We start from the raw sequence: 18,842 nt of genomic DNA, 5'->3' as shown, positions 1-18,842 counted from the left end.
AATTGGTCTCAGACACTGAAAGAACTCAAAAAGAAATAAAAAACCAATATAAGACAGAAGGAAGAAAAATGGGGGGGGATGAAACTAATACAAAAAGAAAATAACAGCTTAAAAAGCAAAATCTGTCAACTGGAAAAAGAGGTACAAAAATCCCATGAAGAAAAGAGTTCCATGAAAAGTAGAATGGACCAAATGGAAAAGGAAGATCAAAAGGTGATGGAAGAAACTCATGCTTCAAAATTTATAATTGGGCAAATAGAAGCTAATGACTTCATGAGACATCAAGAAACAATAATACAAAATCAAAAGAATGAAAAAATAGAAGAAAATATGAATTATCTCATTTTAAAAAACCAACTGACATGGAAATAGATCCAGAAGAGATAATTTAAGAATTATTGGACTATCTGAAAGTCATAATAATAAAAAAGCCAAACATCGTATTACAAGAAATTATCAAAGAAAACTTTCCTGATATCTTTGAATAAGAAGATAAAATAGAAGCTGAAAGAATCCACAGACCACCTCCTGCAATAAATCTCAAAATGACAGCTCCCAAGCCAAGTTAAAGAACTTCCAGGTCAAGGAGAAAATACTGCAAGCAACTAGAAAGAAATATTTCAAATGTTATGGAGCCCCAGACAGGATTACATAGGATCTGGCAACTTTCACATTGAAGGATCAGAAGGCTTGGAATATGATATTCTAGAAGACTAAAGTGTCATCAGCTGTTACTTTATCTGCATAGTCTATAGTTTGGAAATATATCAAAGAGAGGAAGAGTTTTCTTTTTTACCCAACTGCCTCTTATTGGGGAAAGAATGAATTTGCGATATTGTTACCTTCACAATTAAATTCACTCCTGTGGCTTCAATCACCAACTCAATGCCAGCAACTCCTAAATTTCTATTTTACTTTACTTTTAAACTCTCTCTCTCTACACACATATATATGTGTGTGTGTGTATTTAAATTATATATGCATATATATTTGTATATATATATGTATATATATATAATTAAAATGCCCACAGGACATTCCAGGATATCTAGAAATCCCATTGGTACCTCAAATTCAATGTGTAAAAAAAAAACCATTATTTTTCTCCTTTAACCTACCTTCTGACTTCACTTGCTATCTGTGGCACCAAGATCAAAATCCTTTGTCTGATAGTCAATACCTTCTAAAGCACAGCACCATCCTATCCTGTCAGGGTTCCCTCAAACATTCTAAGTTCTAACCAAACTAGGCTACTTGCTGTCTCTGTTCCTGTTATACTCTACCTTCCCTTCACTTACCTTTTATTTTTACTTGTCTATCTTTTAAAGCCCAACATAATACTTTCTTGTACCTAATAACCTGATGTTTTATTTTGTATTATCTTTTTCTAGGTATATGTAATATTTCCAATAGACTAGAATGATGTAATTACAAGGATACAGAAGATCATATTTCTCTAAACATTGAAAATCCCTCAATATGTCACAAAATGCTTTACATGCAGAAATGGATTAATAAATATGTTTAATTTAATTAATTATTTTCATTGTTGTACTAAAAAAAAAAAGAAGTACTATTGGCCTCTTCAGTGACCCTCCTTGAAATTCAGAGGCTTACTGGATTCTGGCTCCCTTGGTAAAACAGTAGGTGCCATTCAGGGATGAAGAAAGACAAAAGATTGGACTGGACTTGCCTGAAGCTCCTCCTTTACTCCTCTCCTTGCACAGAATACTTAAGGGGCCAATAGCACAGCATCTTCTACATATATTATACCAATCAGTAAATCATTATCATTCACTGTGTCCTGGGTCCTAAGAAGTGTGGAACTATATCTGAAGTAGCACAAGGAAATGCTACAAAGAGTAGCATCAGTGCTTGTTCCAAAAAAAGATCAGAGATATGTGAGGAACTAAGTAGACAGAAATGCTGACAGAAGCACAAACTAGTTTATTAAGGTAATCCTGCATCCTCCCCAGGAGCACCATTCCCTGAAAACCTTGCTTTTGAACTTATTGAAGGATTCTCTTTGTTCCCTCAGTCCTTATATCCTTCAGGTCAGAGATTCTCAGTCTTGATAAGCTCTGTTCAGGTTAATTACAGTCTTCTTAATTCCTCATTCCCTATTTACTCTGAAGGTAAGGACACTCTCTAAAACTTATTCATTTGACCAGGAAATGGCCCATTTCATGACATATGGTGAGGCCACAACAGCTAAATCTCCCTAAGTAAAGCAAAGGGAGGGCTCTCAAGATCCTCTGAAGTTCAGGTCAAAATAAGAGAACTAGGGAAGGCTCCCAGGACCTGACCTCCCAGGTTCCCTCCTCTAGCTATGGACTGAGAAAGAAAGACCAAGGGAGGGGAAGTGACTTATCCAATGCCCCTTCCTCAGTTTATGCCAGGCTGGCACTAGAACCCAGGTCTCTGCAGTCCTGGTCCTTGCTCTCTCTATGACCCCAAAGTTTCCCAACTGACTTTGTTTGAGGTGACTTCTTAGAACAACCCAACATCAACCCTAATTGATTGTCTTAGATGTCATGGATTTCACCCTCTCCCTCCATGCAATACTCCTCTCCTAGGGTCTCCCATACAGAGAGGAAAGGGGAGAGTCGTGGTCTTTATCTAAACATTTCCATTGATGGGCCACTCACTCTTTCAGGGCTTGGGTTGGGAGAGCCTCCCACATTTGGGCTTTTCTAATAGAAGCTCTGCAGAAGGTTGGGGGGAGTGGCAGAAAGTGAGAAGGAGGGGACTTGATGATGAGTACAGCCCCCAGGGCCAAGGGGAGCCAGAGGCTGAAACCAGTTAGAAATCTCTCATATAGGAAAGCACTTCTAGGCCTTTGGGATGACCTTCCTCAGCCCCCTTCTCTGAGAACTCTTTCAGAACTCTGAGAGCTCTTTCAGTTGAGAGGATCAACTTAAATCTAAAGTTGTACAAGAGTGTTAGACCATCTTGGAAGTGTAGAATCCTAAGCATATTCACATCTAAGAAATATAAATGATTGTATGGTTATTGTGTCTTCAGACACAAGGTTTGAACTCTGATATTTGTGGACGGACTCTTGACCTAGCCATGCTGTCTTTGTTCAAGGCAAACTCATTAACATTTGGTGCAGAGTCAAATTCCTTTATAAAAGCACGGGTTGAAGTCAACATGCCCAAAAGATGTCACCATTACCATCCCATCCAATCTGAATTATCTATGCTTTGTTAAGTGGTCATTGATCCTGGCAATCCCCAATAAAGCCTGGGGTAAAGGCGTGATTCTTTCTTGTTGCTGCAATCTTCAAGTTCTCACAACTGTCTCTCCCTTTACTAAGGCCTCTCTGGGACACATGCTTTCTATCTCGGAATCCTTACTTCCACGTGTCTGCAAACTATCACATTTTCCTCTAATTCTTCTACCAGGGAAAATGTCATAGGGATCACGCCTGCCCTATCAATTACTTTGACGTGTCTGTGTCTCTCATTCTTCACCTATATTCCCAGACTCCTTGCTAGTTTAAAGAAATAGGGAAGGTAATTACATCCTTATAAAAGGTATTATTGACAATGAGGAAATATCAGTACTCAACATGTATGCACCAAATGGCATAGCATCCAGATTTCTAAAGGAGAAACTAGTGGAGCTTAAGGATGCAATAGATAGGAAAACTATACTAGTAGGGGATCTGAACCTTCCTCTATCAGAACTAGATAAATCAAACCAAAAAATAAATAAGAAAGATATAAGAGAAGTGAATGAAATCTTAGAAAAATTAGAGTTAGTAGATATGTGGAGAAAAATAAATAGGGACAAAAAAGGAATAAGCTTTCTTTTCATCAGTACATGGTACATACACAAAGATTGACCATGTACTAGGGCATAAAAACATTGCAAACAAGTGCAAAAGAGCAGAAATAATAAATGCAACCTTCTCAGATCAAAATGAAATGAAAATAATTAGTAAGGGTACATGGAGAGGCAAATCAAAAATTAATTGGAAACTAAACAATATGATTCTCCAAAATCAGTTAGTTAAAGAACAAATCATAGAAACAATTAATTAATAATTTCATTGAAGAAAACGACAATGATGAGACATCATCCTTTCAAAATCTATGGGATGCAGCCAAAGCAGTACTCAGGGGGAAATTTATATCCTTGAGTTCATATATTAACAAACTAGAGAGGGCAGAGGACAATGAATTGGGCATGCAAATTAAAAAGCTAGAAAATGAAAAAATTAAAAATCCTCAGATGAAGACTAAATTAGAGATCTTAAACATCAAAGGAGAAATTAATAAAATTGAAAGTCAAAGAACTATTGATTTAATAAATAAGACTAGGAGCTGGTACTTTGAAAAAACAAATAAAATAGACAAAGTATTGGTCAATCTAATTTTAAAAAGGAAAGAAGAAAACCAAATTGGCAGTATCCAAGATGAAAAGGAAGACCTCACCTCTAATGAAGAAGAAATTAAGGCAATCATTAAAAACTATTATGCCCAATGATATGGCAACAAATATGGCAATCTAGGTGATATGGATGAATATTTACAAAAATATAAATTGCCTAGACTAACAGAGGAAGAAATAGATTACTTAAACAACCCTATATCAGAAAAAGAAATTGAACAAGCCATCAAAGAACTTCCTAAGAAAAAATCTCCAGGTCCAGATGGATTCACAAATGAATTCTATCTAAATGAACATCCTAATTCAAAGAACTGCTAATCCCAATATTATACAAACTATTTGACAGAATAAGCAAAGAAGGAGTTCTACCAAATTCCTTTTATGACACAAATATGGAACTGATTCCAAAGCCAGGCAGGTAAAAAACAGAGAAAGAAAACTATAGACTAATCTCCTTAATGAATATAGATGCAAAAGTCTTAAATAGTATACTAGCAAAAAGACTCCAGCAAGTGATCATGAGAGTTATTCACTATGACCAGGTAGGATTCATATCAGGAATGCAAGGATGGTTCAATATTAGGAAAACCATCCACAAAATTGACCATGTTAACAAGCAAACCGACAAAAATCACATGATTATCACAATAGATGCAGAAAAAGCCTTTGACAAAAAAACAACACCCATTCCTATTGAAAACACTAGGAAGCATAGGAATAGAAGGACCTTTCCTAAAAATAATAAACAGTATATATCTAAAACCATCAACATCATCTTCAATGGGGATAAACTAGAAGCCTTCCCAATAAGATCAGGAGTGAAACAAGGATGCCCATTATCACCTCTATTATTTAACATTATACTAGAAACACTACCAGTCGCAATTAGAGAAGAAAAAGAAATTGAAAGTATTAAAATAGGCAATGAGGAGACCAAGATATCACTCTTTGCAGATGGAAGAGATCTGAATTAATCCAACCATTCTGGAGGGCAATTTAGAACTATGCCCAAAGGGCACTAAAAGACTTTTTGCCCTTTGATCCAGCCATAGCACTGCTGGGTTTGTACCCCAAAGAGATAATAAGGAAAAAACATGTACAAGAATATTCATAGTTGTACTCTTTGTGGTGTCCAAAAATTGGAAAATGAAGGAATGCCCTTCAATTGGGGAATGGCTGAACAAATTTGGAATACTATTGTGCTTAAAGGAATAATAAAGTGAAGGAATTCCATGTGAACTGGAACAACCTCCAGGAAGTGATGCAGAGCAAAAGGAGCAGAACTAGGAGAACACTGTACACAGAGACTGATACACTGGTACAATCGAATGTAATGGACTTCTCCAGTGGTGGCAATGCAGTGATCAGGAACAACCCAAAGGGATCTACGAGAAAGAACACTATCCACATTCAGAGGAAAAACTGTGGGAATAAAAACACTGAAGAAAAAACAACTGCTTGAATATATGGGTCGAGGGGATATGGTTGGGAATATAGACTCTAAATGAACATCCTAATGCAAACACCAACAACATGGAAATAGATTTTGATCAAGGACACATGTAATACCCGGTGATATTTGCACATCAGCTATGGGATGGGTGGGGGGAAGGGAGGGAGGGAAATAATATGATTCTTGTAGCCAAGGAATAACGTTCTAAATTGACTAAATAAATTAATTTAAATTAAAAAAATATTAGTGAAATAAATAAAAACCCTACCTTCCTTCTTGGAATCAATACTATGTGTTGGTTTCAAGGCAGAAGAGTGGTAAGGGCTAGGCAATGGGGGTTAAGTGACTTGCCCAGGGTCATACATCTGGGAAGTATCTGAGGCCAGATTTGAACCTAGGACCTCCCGTCTCTAGGCCTGGCTTTCAATCCACTGAGCTACCCAGCTACTCCCAGGAAGATAATTTTAGAAGAAATAAAATGAGAAAAGTTGTGAAAATTAGAAATGATTGGATATGTGGGAGGTGGGAATGAGCATATCTGTGGGATATCCAGTTCAAAATGTCCACTAGGCAGTTAGAAATGGGAAAGTGCAAGTCAAGAGAGAGGTTAGGACCGGTAAACTAGATCTCAGAATTGTCTGCATATAGAAAATAATTGATTTCATGGAAGTTAAGGATATTACTAAGCAAAATGACTAACTAAACATTGTGATAAAACATAGAACCCTGGAGAGATCATGGAGCCAAAGAATTAAAGATTTAGATTGATTATAGATTTTGTTTGAAAAGAAAATAATGTCTCTTGATTAGCACATTCCTCCATTCTGAAAAATCACAAAAATCATACTTTGAACAATAATTCATTGGAATAAGGGACCTGAATGGACAAGTGGAGGATTGGCATCTGAATTAAACCAATATGGTCAATGAGAATAAAAGCAATACAAACAAGGCCATATTCTCCAGGATTGTTGTATCACTACTTTCTTGAGCCTACTCTTCTTGCCTTTGGATACATAACCTCCAGGAATTGATGCAGAGCAAAAGGAGTAGAACCAGGAAAACATTGTACACAGAGACTGATACACTGTGGTACAATCGAACGTAATGGACTTCTCCATTAGTGTCAATGCAATGTCCCTGAACAATCAGGATCTAGGAGAAAAAACACTATCCACAAGCAGAGGACAAACTGTGGGAGTAAAAACACCAAGGAAAAGCAACTGCTTGACTACAGGAGTGGATGGGATATGATTAAGGAGAGACTCTAAATGAACACCCTAATGCAAATACCAACAACATGGAAATGGGTTTAAATCAAGGGCACGTGTGATACCCAGTGGAATTGCTCATTGGCTATGGGAGGGGTTGGGGGAGGAAGAAAATGATCTTTGTTTCCAATGAATAATGTTTGAAAATGACCAAATAAAAATAAAATAAAATAAATAAAAAATAAAAAAATAGTGGATTTTGGTCCCCAAAAGCTGGGATCTTTGACTTATCATAGCCTGTCTTGCTGAGGTCATTTACCTCAAGTCTATTCCACTGAATCTCCTTTCTGTCCCTTAGCCAGGACCAAATTGTTTTGATGACCACTGCTTTTTAGTATAGTTTGAGATCTGGGACTGCAAGTCCTCCTTCCTTTGTATTTTTTTTTCATGATTTCCCTGGATATCCTTGATCTTTTGTTCTTCCAAATGAACTTTGTTATCATTTTTTCTAATTCAGTAAAAAAGTTTTTTGGTAGTTCAATGGGTATGGCACTAAATAAGTAAATTAATTTGGGTAGGATTGTCATTTTTATTATGTTAGCTCATGCTACCCATGATCTCATTGGATTTCTTAATCATTATTTGGACTAGTAAAAAATTTTGGTTTTTCCTTGAATAGGTATATGGAAGTTGAGTTGTCTGCTTCCCATTAGACAAATGTCTTGGCTAGAACTACTACTGTACATCAACTGTCTACCAAACATCTCCACCTGAGATCCCATTGACACCTCAAACTCAAGTTATCTGAAAGGCTTGCTATCTTTTTCTCTAAACCTGCTCCTGTCCCATGTTAATTATTTTTAAATTCTCTTGGACCTTTCCTTCTCCATCACCTCTCATATTCAGTTGTTTACCAAGGCCTACCCATTCTTCTTGATCTCACAATGACTCTCACATCCAGCCTTTCTTCTTTATTTCCATTGTTACCTCTCCAAGTAACCCTTCATAACCAGTCATCAGAATTATCAAAATAATCTCTTAGCAAGTCTCCCTACCTTTTTTTCTCTTCCTCTCCATACCACATATTAGAATAATCTTGAGTTATATGGGATAAGAAGGGATAAATGGGTTTTTACCTGCACTGTTGGAAGCAGTATCCACTGTGAAGATTAAATTTAACTATCCCCTGATTGTGAAAATTAAGTTAATTAACTCTCCTCTGATTGTGAAAATTAAATTAACTCACCTGCTCATTTTTAGATTTAATCACCAAAAGTATAAATATCCCACTTAATCATTTAGTGGAAGAGGTCTGTGACTCACATGTGCAATAGTAGGTGACGAATCAGAATCAACTGACTGCCTCCTGGACAGTCCTAAGCAAGGATTTAGACTATGATTTGCCACATGAAAAGTGGAGGAAGGCACAGGAAGTGATGCAAAAGAAAGTGTCTTTAAAAGGAATTACAACTTCCTGTAAGAGTCAGTTCTTCATTCTTTGGAGTAGAGACTGGAGAAGAATCTGCTGACTGGACCAGAGATCCTGTTCTTGGTGAGTCTGTTCTCAAATCTCTTCCTTTGGACTGACACGTGGTGAGTGAAAAGGCTGACTCCTTTCCCGGATTTTCTGAAGAAACTAGCCTCAGGAGAGACCTACCTGTTGAGAGAGACTTCTCCAGGACCTCAGCTTTGCTGAGGCCTCTCTGGCTAAGGACTAAGGACTAACTCTCCCTGCCTGGGTTGAGCCAGAGCCCAAGAGTAAATTACTTAGTGTTTAGGCTAGATATCTTGCCCTATCCTCTCTCTGATTTTCTTACTTCACTCTTTCTATATTTTGTAAATAAATTATAAATAAATCTTTTTGGAATAAATTAAATTCCTGGTGACCCGATTTTAAATATAATCCAGTCCAACCTTTTTATAAAAATAATCCCTTTTCACCTTTATACCACACTGGTGAGGTCATGGATCCATGTAGTGTGTGTATGTGTGTGTGTGTGTGTGTAGATAGATAGATAGATAGATGCATAGATATATAGATACATAGATACATATATATATAATGGTCATGGTGCTCTTCCACTCCAAAATCCTCAACGTGTGCCTATTGCCTGCCTATTAAAATTTTTACTTATTTGCCTGGCATCAAAGGCCTTTCATAATCTGGCAGTACCATATGTTATATTATTTCCTGCCACATACCTTTTCTCATAATCATGGCACATAAGAATATAGAAAAACCTGGCAGAAGGGTGGAAAGCCCAGGAATCAGAGGAATCTCTTTTATATGAAATGGATAAAGGATGAGTAAGCATACATACAAACAGTGAAATCCATTAACTTCAACAGGGAAACAACTGGGGATAGGAAAGGGGAGGAGATTATAAGGAAAAAATAATCACAATCAAAATAAACTTCCCATTTCTAAAGAAGGATTAAAAAGGAAAAAAAGAAAAGAATCAGAATTTAAGAAAGTGCCTTTGACTGCCACTCAGACAGGAATAGCTGAACAGAATAGCTGAATAAATTGTGGCATATGAATGTAGTGGAATATTATTGTGCCATAGAAAATGATGAGACAATTTCAGGGAATCCTAATAGTATTTTCTGAACTGGAGTCAACTGAGAACCAGGAGAATGATTTATGTAGGAGCAATACTGTAAAGTAAAACAACATTGTTGAAAGACAATTCTGATCAATGCAATAACCAACCATGTTTCCATCCTATGTTATGATGAAGCATATTCTTTACTTGACAGAAGTAACAGATAAAATGTGCAGACAGGAACGTATAGTTTTAAATACAGCCACTTTGTGTTTTGCTTAGTTGTGTTTATTTGTTACAATAGCTTCCTCCCCTTCTGTGTCTCAGTTTTTAATGGAGATAGGGGAGAGGAATGAAGAGATTAACATTACTAATGCCCTAGAAGGGGGCTACTAAAACATTTTTAAACATGCAGAACAAAAGGAAATTTAGAACAAAACAAATACAAGTTACTTTTGAAAATGTATAGATTTATTATATATATTTAAAAGCAAGCAGTATAAAATGGAAATTCAGCTTCATACAAAAACTTTTTATGCTCTTTTGTTGATATGTTGTGGATTTTTTTGGCATGTAAATTCAGAATTTTAAAATAAAATATAGGAAAAATATGTAAGGTGGAAATATAGGATAAGAACTGAAAATATGTAATGATCTGGGTGGGAATTTACACAAAAATGACAGTTAAAGTCATGGAAATTAATGATATTGATAAAGGTAGAGAAAGGGGCTGAGAACAAGTTCCAGTAATATCTCACATTAAGAGACTAGGAAAAGAATACTAAAACAACGGTGAGGGGTAGGTGTGGGAGTTGTAAAACCAAGAGGTTTTTGAAGTGACGGTAATAACGTAATCAGTAGAAGGAATTTCAGGGGGATCAAAATGAGCTGAGAAGTCCAAGTTGATGACAGGATGGGGGCGGAGGCGGCATAGGATTTGGAGATCGATAATCGGTCGCTACTGACTTCTGGGAAAGAAGAAAGCCTGAATGAAAGAAGTTGGTAGAAGATGAGAGAGATAAAGGATAAAGCTACTGCTTTCCTGCTGTTAATTATTTCCAGTTTATCCTGTACACACCTGGTTTGAACCTGGTTATGGGCGTGTCGTACTCCTCACTCCCACCCCCTTTCTCAGCATCCCCGGCATTTAGCTCAGTGCCTGGTACATAGCAGGCGCTTAATCAATGCTTATTGACTGATTTAGATGGCGGCGAATGATGAGGGGTGAGAGGAAGATGGGAGATGATCGGAGGTGAAAAGTTAAGAGAATTTAGGTTTTTCTTTAAGACGAGAAGGCAAGTACGTTTGTAGACAGTCAGGAAAGAATTAGGGAGAGGAAGGAATGAAGACGCAGCAGAAGAGAACGCTTTAGCAACTAGGCCCGGGAGGAGGAGAGAGGGACTGGGATCCTGGGGCAGGAGCAGAAATCAGCATGCGTTCGAAGGAACCCGCCAGACGGTAGGGCAGGGGGGTGCGCAGCGGGGCTCCCTGGGCTTAAGAACTGGGTTCAAATCTCGTCCCTGCGGAGTTCTCTGGGGTGACTTCAGTCCTTCCCGGAGCCCGCCCGCAACAGTACGGCCTCCCTCGCGGGAACGCCAGTTGTTCCCTTACCTCGATCCCGGGGCAGGAGCCGGGGCCGGCCCACAGCTCTCACGACATTAGGGCCCACACACACCTCTCCCAGTCAACTGATGTGGGTACCCAGGTTTGGCACACTTCTGAAGCCCGGAAGTGACGCCCCTTCAGCCGGCCCGAGGCCGTTTGGGGGGCTTTAGGAGAACCTGTTTCCATGGTTCGGTCTCCTCTTATCCTCCCAGGAGGCAGCCTCCCGCCTGGACCTGGAGTTGGGAGACAAGAAAACAACTGTTGGGGAATAGCGTGAAGTCAGAATGGCTGAAAGGCCCAGGATAACTGAACTAAAGATTATGCTCATTCCTGCAGGGCCGATGATGCTCCCGCAAAGGATGCTCTGGCAAAGATCTGACCTCTCACCTCATCTCTCTTGAACCTGGGCCCTCACTATTGAAAGGCAATCGATGCATGGTCTCACTCTTCATCCTCCTCGTCCCCAACTCTGAGCTTAAGACCTCGATCCATTCTCCCCAGAAGACAATTCATTTAAAAAAGCAAACAACCCTAAACTAGCTAACATCCACATCTGCTCCTCAAACAGCTAAATTCCTAGAGAAAGTAATTTACAACCTGTTAAGCAAAGGTGTCCCCTAAGTTTCTGTCCTGCACTTTTTTCTCTAGTATCTCTCTTGGTGATCTCATCTGCTACCAAGGATTCAGTGATAATATCTATGTAGATGATTCCCTATGCCTAACCTAACCTCTCTCCTGAGCTCCTTTTCTGAATCATGAACTGTCTTTTGGGTATCTTGAAACTGAACTCTTATAGGCATTTCAAATGGAGCCTGTCCAATAATGAATTCATTTATCTTCTTACCCACATCTAAGTCCTCTCCTCTTCTGAACTTCTCTATCAGTGTCAAGTACATCATCCAGTCACCCAAAATTAGTTTTATCCTAGACTCCTTGTTCTCTCTCCACATATCCAATCTGCTACTATGTCCTGTCATTTTTACCTTCTTGTCTCTCATCTACAGCCATTTTTCTCCTATGACACAGCCACAGCACTTATAAATGCGTGTTGACTGACTGCATTTAAGATGGCAAAAGCCAAAAGAAGGGTGGCCACCCTCATGTGAAAATAGGATAAAGGAGAAGTTAGTGGGGAGAAATCTGTGTCTGAGTGATGTGAGGAGAAAATGAGCTCACTGGTATATTGTTTTCTGGAAGGTGGCTGTGCCAGAGGAAAAAAGTGTATGCAATGAGAGATATAAAGGTAAAACTGACAGCCCTATGCTATAGACCCCTATCACAGCAAACCTGGACTATTGCAATAGCTTTCTGGTTATTCTCCCTCCTTCTCTCAATTCTCTTTCCAATCCAATACATCCTCCACTCAGCTGCCAAAGTAATTTTTCCTAAAGTGTAGATCTATGTCAACCTCCTTTACTCAAATTACAGAGGCTCCCTATTACCTCCAGGTTCAAATATAAAATCCTCTGTTTTAGTATTTAAAACCCTTCACAACTTGGAACTTGGGAACTTGGCCATTCTCTACCTTTTCAGGCTTATTACACTAGACTCTGATTGTGACACCAGCCTTTCTGCTTCTTTCACACAGCATTATCTCTCAACTCCATGTCTTTTCACTGGCTGTCTAATTCCCCTCTTCTCCACACACCCCAGCTTCTCCATGACTAGAATTCTCTTTTGTCACCACCACCTTCCTCTGGCTTCAAGACTCAGATGAACAGAGAAAAAGGAAAAGGGCCCATAAGTTCAAAAATATTTATAGCTACTCTTTTTGCAGTGGCAAAGAATTAGGTACTGAAGGGTTGCTATCAATTGGGAAATGGCTGAACAAGTTGTGGTATATATGATACAATACTATTATGTTGTGAGAAATTATGAAAGGGATGGTTTTAGAGAAATATGGGAAGACTTATGAACTGATAAAAGTGAAGTAAGCAGAACCAGAATGATTTTTACGATGATAACAATATGGTAAAGACAAACAACTATGGAAAAACTAGGAACTCTGATCAATACCATACTCCAATACCAGATTCCAGATTCATCTAGTAATGAAAAATGCTATCCACCACCCAAAAGGTAGATTCAGAATGCAAAATGAGATGTGTTTCTTAGATATGGTCAGTGCAGAAATTTGTTTTGCTTGACTGTAGATGCTTTTAATGTTTTTTTCCTTTTGTTCTATGAGAAAAAGTGCTTTTGCTCATTAAAAACTCTTTATTTTTAAAACCCTTACCCTCCATGTTAGAATCAATATTATGTATTGGTTCCAAGGAAGAAGAGTAGTAAGGGTTAGGCAATGGGGGCCAAGTGACTTGCCCAGGGTCACACAGTGAGGAAGTGTCTGGGGTCAGATTTGAACCCAGGACTCCTGTCCCTAGGCCTTGCTCTCAATCCATTGAGCTACCCAGCTGCACCATTAAAAACTCTTTAAATCCCACCTTCTAACTCTAATTCCAAAAGACTCACAATGAAACATTATCTACCTCCTACTCCTGAGAGAGGTGATAGTTATAACATATATATATACATATATACATACATACATACATATTGGGGTGTATGGGGTGCTCAGGGAGGAGTAGTATCTCTGGTATGGAGGGCTTGTCTTGCCCTCCTAGGGCAGCTCTCCAGCCTCTGACCCCCACCTGACACCCAGCTCTCACTTATGACTCCCAGTAGCTGCTAGCATGCAGCAGCGGCCACACCCCAGGCAATAGCTTCGACAGGCCAGCTAAACCTTGTGAGGGTAGCCATCAGGTCGTCGACCCCTGGTGAACCAGGGCTTTGCTCACCCAGCATGTGAAGACTGCTTCAGCTGAACAGAGGGAAGAAACCAACAAGAAGGTTCAATGGCTGAGAGGGCAACGCAGCAAGGCACTGTGGACTGCTTAGGGCATGTTAGAGCACAAAAGACAACACGGCCATCCAATGCAGCTGAGGAAGTCTCCAGGTGTAACGATTTTTCGTGCCACTGGACCCAGGCTTCCAACACCAAGAGAGTGGGACTGTCTCTGTGCATCGACTTTTCCACTTAAATCTCCTTCACGCTTTTTTTGTTGTTGTTGTTTTTGTGCACACTCATCTATCATAGATGAAAACGCACAAAGACAATCGTCATCCTTGGTTACCGAGAAACTACTACTACAGACATACAGAAGAGAGACAGACAGGGAGATAGCCAGTGTAGAAATTTCCTTTGACTATATATGTAATAGAGATTTTTTTCTTTCTTTCTCAATGGTGGTGGGAAAGAATAGGGAAGAGTGGGAAAGTATATTTTTAGTTGAAAACAAACATTTTTTTAAAAACTCAGTTTGAATTCCACCTTCTGCATTCCCTTCTCATTGCTAGTGCCTTCCCTCTGAAATGACACTCTATTTACATTGCATGTATATTGTACGTATAATTTTTTTGCACACTAATCTTCCATTAGACAGTTTCTTCAGAACAGAGATTCTTTTTGCCATTCTTTTTATCCCCAGCATTAATTACAGTGCCTGTCACATTGCAGGTATGTAATGTTTGTTGTCTTTCCACTGATTCCTTCACCTCTGCCTTTACCATAGTCCCTCTTACACTTGTTCTTCAAGTCCCTGTTTCTTTTGATAGCACCACTATACTTCCAATAGAATATGGGAGGTAACATGGAGGAATGGGTATTGCTGGACTTGGAGTCAAGAAGATGTGTGCTCACATCCCACCTTCAGCATCCATAGCTATAAAACCACAGACAAAAGTAATTTGGAAATGATACATGTATAACCCAGTGGGATTATTCATCAGCTCCAGGAGGGGGAAGGGAAGAAGGATGGGAAAGATCATGAATCATGTAACCATGGAAAAATGTTCTAAATAAATAAATTTTTTTTAAAAAGTAACTTGCAACCTAAGCCTCGGTTTCCTCATTTGCAAAATGGGAATGGTAAAATATCTATATATAGTACCTACCTCTAATAGATGAAAGAATCATACTCTTAGAGCTAAAAAGGAACTTAAAGGCATCCTCCTCCTTGCACAGAGGAGTAACAAGGTCCAGGGAAGTTCAGTTTGCTCAAGGTCACACTGTTAGGAATGTCTGAGGCAGGATTCAGAATCTTCTTCCTGACTCCAATGCTAGCTTTCTCTATGTACCTCTCACCATCTAGCTGCCAATCAACATCTCTAATTTAGATACTCTCTCTAAGGATAAAATTCACACCTCATCCTGTACCACTCATCTCTGTTCTCTCCTTAGTTCATTTCTGGGGGTTCAACCCAATAGAGGGGCCTTAATCATTTTTTTCTGTCACTATGACCCTAGTGGAGGACTCCAGTTGTCCACTTGTCACTCCTCAGCCCCCATAATCCTTCTCTTAGACTAAATCATGGTGTAGAGCTGAGCTTCATTTCCTGAAGGTTACTACTCCAGCAGAGAATAACAACTGCCATGTAGGTTAAAGGAACCTGTTTTGACCATATCAGTCTCCTGCTTAAGAAGTTCCAGGGGCTTCCTCTGGCATTTGTAACCCTTCGTAATCTGGATTCAATATATCCTTTTGGGATAATTAGAATGTATTACTCTCACACACACTGTATACTCCAGTCAAATTATCTATTTTCCCCCCTGAATGTGACATTCCAAATGCTTTTTCTGTGCCTTTGCAAAGCTTGTACCCCATGTACTTTCTCCTAACTTCCACTTTGAAGAATCTTTGGCTTTCCTCAAGGTTCAGTTCAATGATCATCTCCTATATTCAGTCCATCTCCGAAGTTCCCAAATATTGCTATGGCACTCCAGCTAACTCACAAGGATGCCTTGGGATATATTAAATATTTGAGGTAAGCAGTTATAGTTCCACTGCTCAAACTATTAATACAAATCAGTTCAGTTTCAACATTAGAGCTACATTCTTTTCAATGCTGTTTTGGAATGTTTGATGATTTAATGTACTTGTACTTTCAGCTACAACTTCTCAAATTTTCTTATTTCTTAGATTATGTATTGTATTTGTCTATTTCTATATATAAAAATACTTGTCAACTTTCGAGATCCATCAGTCTTCCTTGGCTCCAGGCCAAGTACTCTATCCCCTATACTGCCTAGTTGCCTGTCTTTTTTTTCCCAAATGGCTACTAAATTATTATAACATAAAATAGAAATTTATTATCATCAATTTATTATTAAGTTGTTTGGGCTAACTACTTAATATGTGGAACTATGAAGTATTTCTTCTGGCTTAGAAGTGCTTTGCAAAATGACACATGTAAAACCCAGTGGAATTGCTTGTTGGCTATGGGAGGGGAAGGGAAGAGGGATGCGAAAGAACAAGCATGTAACCATGGAAAAATATTCCAGATTAATATTCCAGGGTTTTTTTTAATGCTGTGAAAAAATTACTAAAACACCAAGGGTGCCAAGAAACAAAACCATTTGGTAACTTCTGGCCTCTCCTGATCCCCTTTAGTTATTAGTGCCTTCCCTTCCAGAAATTTATACATTACTTTGTATGTATTACTTTGTATGTATTATCTGTTTGACTTCCTTGGCTTACTTTAAGTCTCAATTACAATCCTAGCTTTTATAGGAAGTCTTTCTTAACTTCTCTTAATTCTGTCTTGTATATAGCTTGTTTTGTATGTATTTGTTTATATGTTGGCTCTCCCATTAGATTGTAAAATCCTTCAGGGCAGGGACTATCTTTTGCTTCTTTTTGTATCCCCAGAACATAACACATAGTACCTGGAACAAGGTAGGCACTTAATAAATATTTATTATTTATTTACTTTATCTGTGTGATTTCCCTCCAGTGGAACATAATCTCCTTGAGGGTAAAGGTTATTTAATTTTTGTCTTTGAATCTTCAGGGACCGACACAAAGTAGAAACTTTAATGCTTGTGGAATAAAAGAGTCAGGAACCCTTTCCTTATCTCATCCATCCTTCCTTCCCTAGATTAAAGTGTTTTCTCCCTCCTCAAATATTCCTAGAGCACCATTAGCTGGATTTTTTTCTGCTTGCCCCTGTTGCATTATACCTTGTAAACTTAAGACTATCATTACCACCCACCTAAACAAATGCAATAGCCTCCCAACAGGTCTCTACATTCCAATGCTTTCCCCATTCTAATTAATATAGTTTATATTAAAAGTACATATTTTTAGTAGTATATAACTACCTACTTTTATATACCCTATATAAATGTTTCATATGGCTTCCAGAATAATATTTCTGATAGATTTGGTTAGGTCATTCATCTCAAAGATCTTAAGAAACTCCTTCTTGCCTATATTGAGTAAAATTCAAGTTTCTTCAAGGCTATCCACAAACTGGTGCCACCCTAACTTTCCAATTTTATGTCATTATTACTCTCCTATATGCTCTATGCTCTAGTTAAAATGGACTACTCAATCTTCTCTTCAACATATCCTACACTCACTCAACACTGCTTTTTGTACATACTGTCGTATATGTTTGGAATGTCCACCACCCATTCTTAACCTGTTTTAATTCTTCACAGTCCTTTTAAACCCAACTCAAATGCCATTGCCTCCATCAAACGTTTCCTGCTTGATTGCTTAGGCAGTTAATACCTGTCACTTCTCTGTAAGATTTGTAATATACTTACATGTTTCTTAATTTTGCTACCAGAAGTTATATTCCATCAGGGCAGGGGTTGTGTCTTATTTTAGAAATTGAAATAACTATACTGAAATAACATATATATATATATGTATATATATATATGTATAACTAAAATAATAGTTTATTTAAGGGAAGGAAGGGAAGGGAATTGGGACAATTTATCTAAACCTGAAATCAAGTTGTTATCTTACACTATCTAACACTTCTCTACTTATAAATCTATCTCCTACAACTAGTTAAATTAAACCTCTTAGTTAATATATAAATTGGGAAGGGAATGAACATAGCAGGAACAGGGTTGATAAGAAAGTCTCACTGACAGTTGTCCTCAGGAGTCTTGAACAGCTCTGCTGAAAATCACTCTTCAGCAGCAGCAGCAGGGATAGGCAGATCTCAAGGAAAGCCTCGGGAGAGGAAATATCTGGCTCTCTAGGTCCACCCCAGAAAAACCAGACAGAAAACCCTCCTGGCTGCTTAACAGTCTCACCCAGAGAAGAAACTGACTGTCCCTTCTTCAGAGCTCTGGAATCTTACCCTTGCTTCTGCCCTGTAGGATCTCCTGCTCCTGGTTTGTAGAATTGCTCCTGCTCCTGCTAATTTTCCTTTAATAGAACATAGATTTAATTGGAAGGGATCTCAGGGATCATTTAGTTCAGCCACCTCAATGAACAGATGAAGATACTGAGGCCCAGAGTGGTGAAGTGATCCAAAGTCACAAAGGTAGAAAATGGCAAAGTGAGAATTTGAAATCAGGTCAGATGATTCCTTCCACTTCATCCATACTTCCTTTCTAAATGTATTTGCCATAGCAACCAGTACCTGGTTCTTAATATCTCTTGAACAAAAGAGGAATGAATGGATGTAGGAACCTTGAGGCTCCCTGAACCCATGAGAAGCCTCAAGGTAGGAAGATAGAAAAAGGATAGAAGTTTTGGATACCCTGAGGGGCGTGGTGGAGCCAAGTTATAGTTATAAGGTGGCAGAAATGAGTCAGAAACCAGGCCT

General features: G+C 38.5%; 1 pseudogene; it reads right to left on the bottom strand.

Moving 5' to 3' along the window:
• LOC130453552 (zinc finger protein 420-like) overlaps positions 1-18,842 on the bottom strand; it is a 53,800-nt pseudogene that overhangs the window by 23,632 nt on the left and 11,326 nt on the right.

Source organism: Monodelphis domestica, chromosome 3 (assembly GCF_027887165.1).
Source record: "Monodelphis domestica isolate mMonDom1 chromosome 3, mMonDom1.pri, whole genome shotgun sequence".
Taxonomy (NCBI): domain Eukaryota; kingdom Metazoa; phylum Chordata; class Mammalia; order Didelphimorphia; family Didelphidae; genus Monodelphis; species Monodelphis domestica.
The sequence above is the reverse complement of the archived record's forward strand: the minus strand, read 5'-3'. Positions and strand labels throughout refer to the sequence as shown.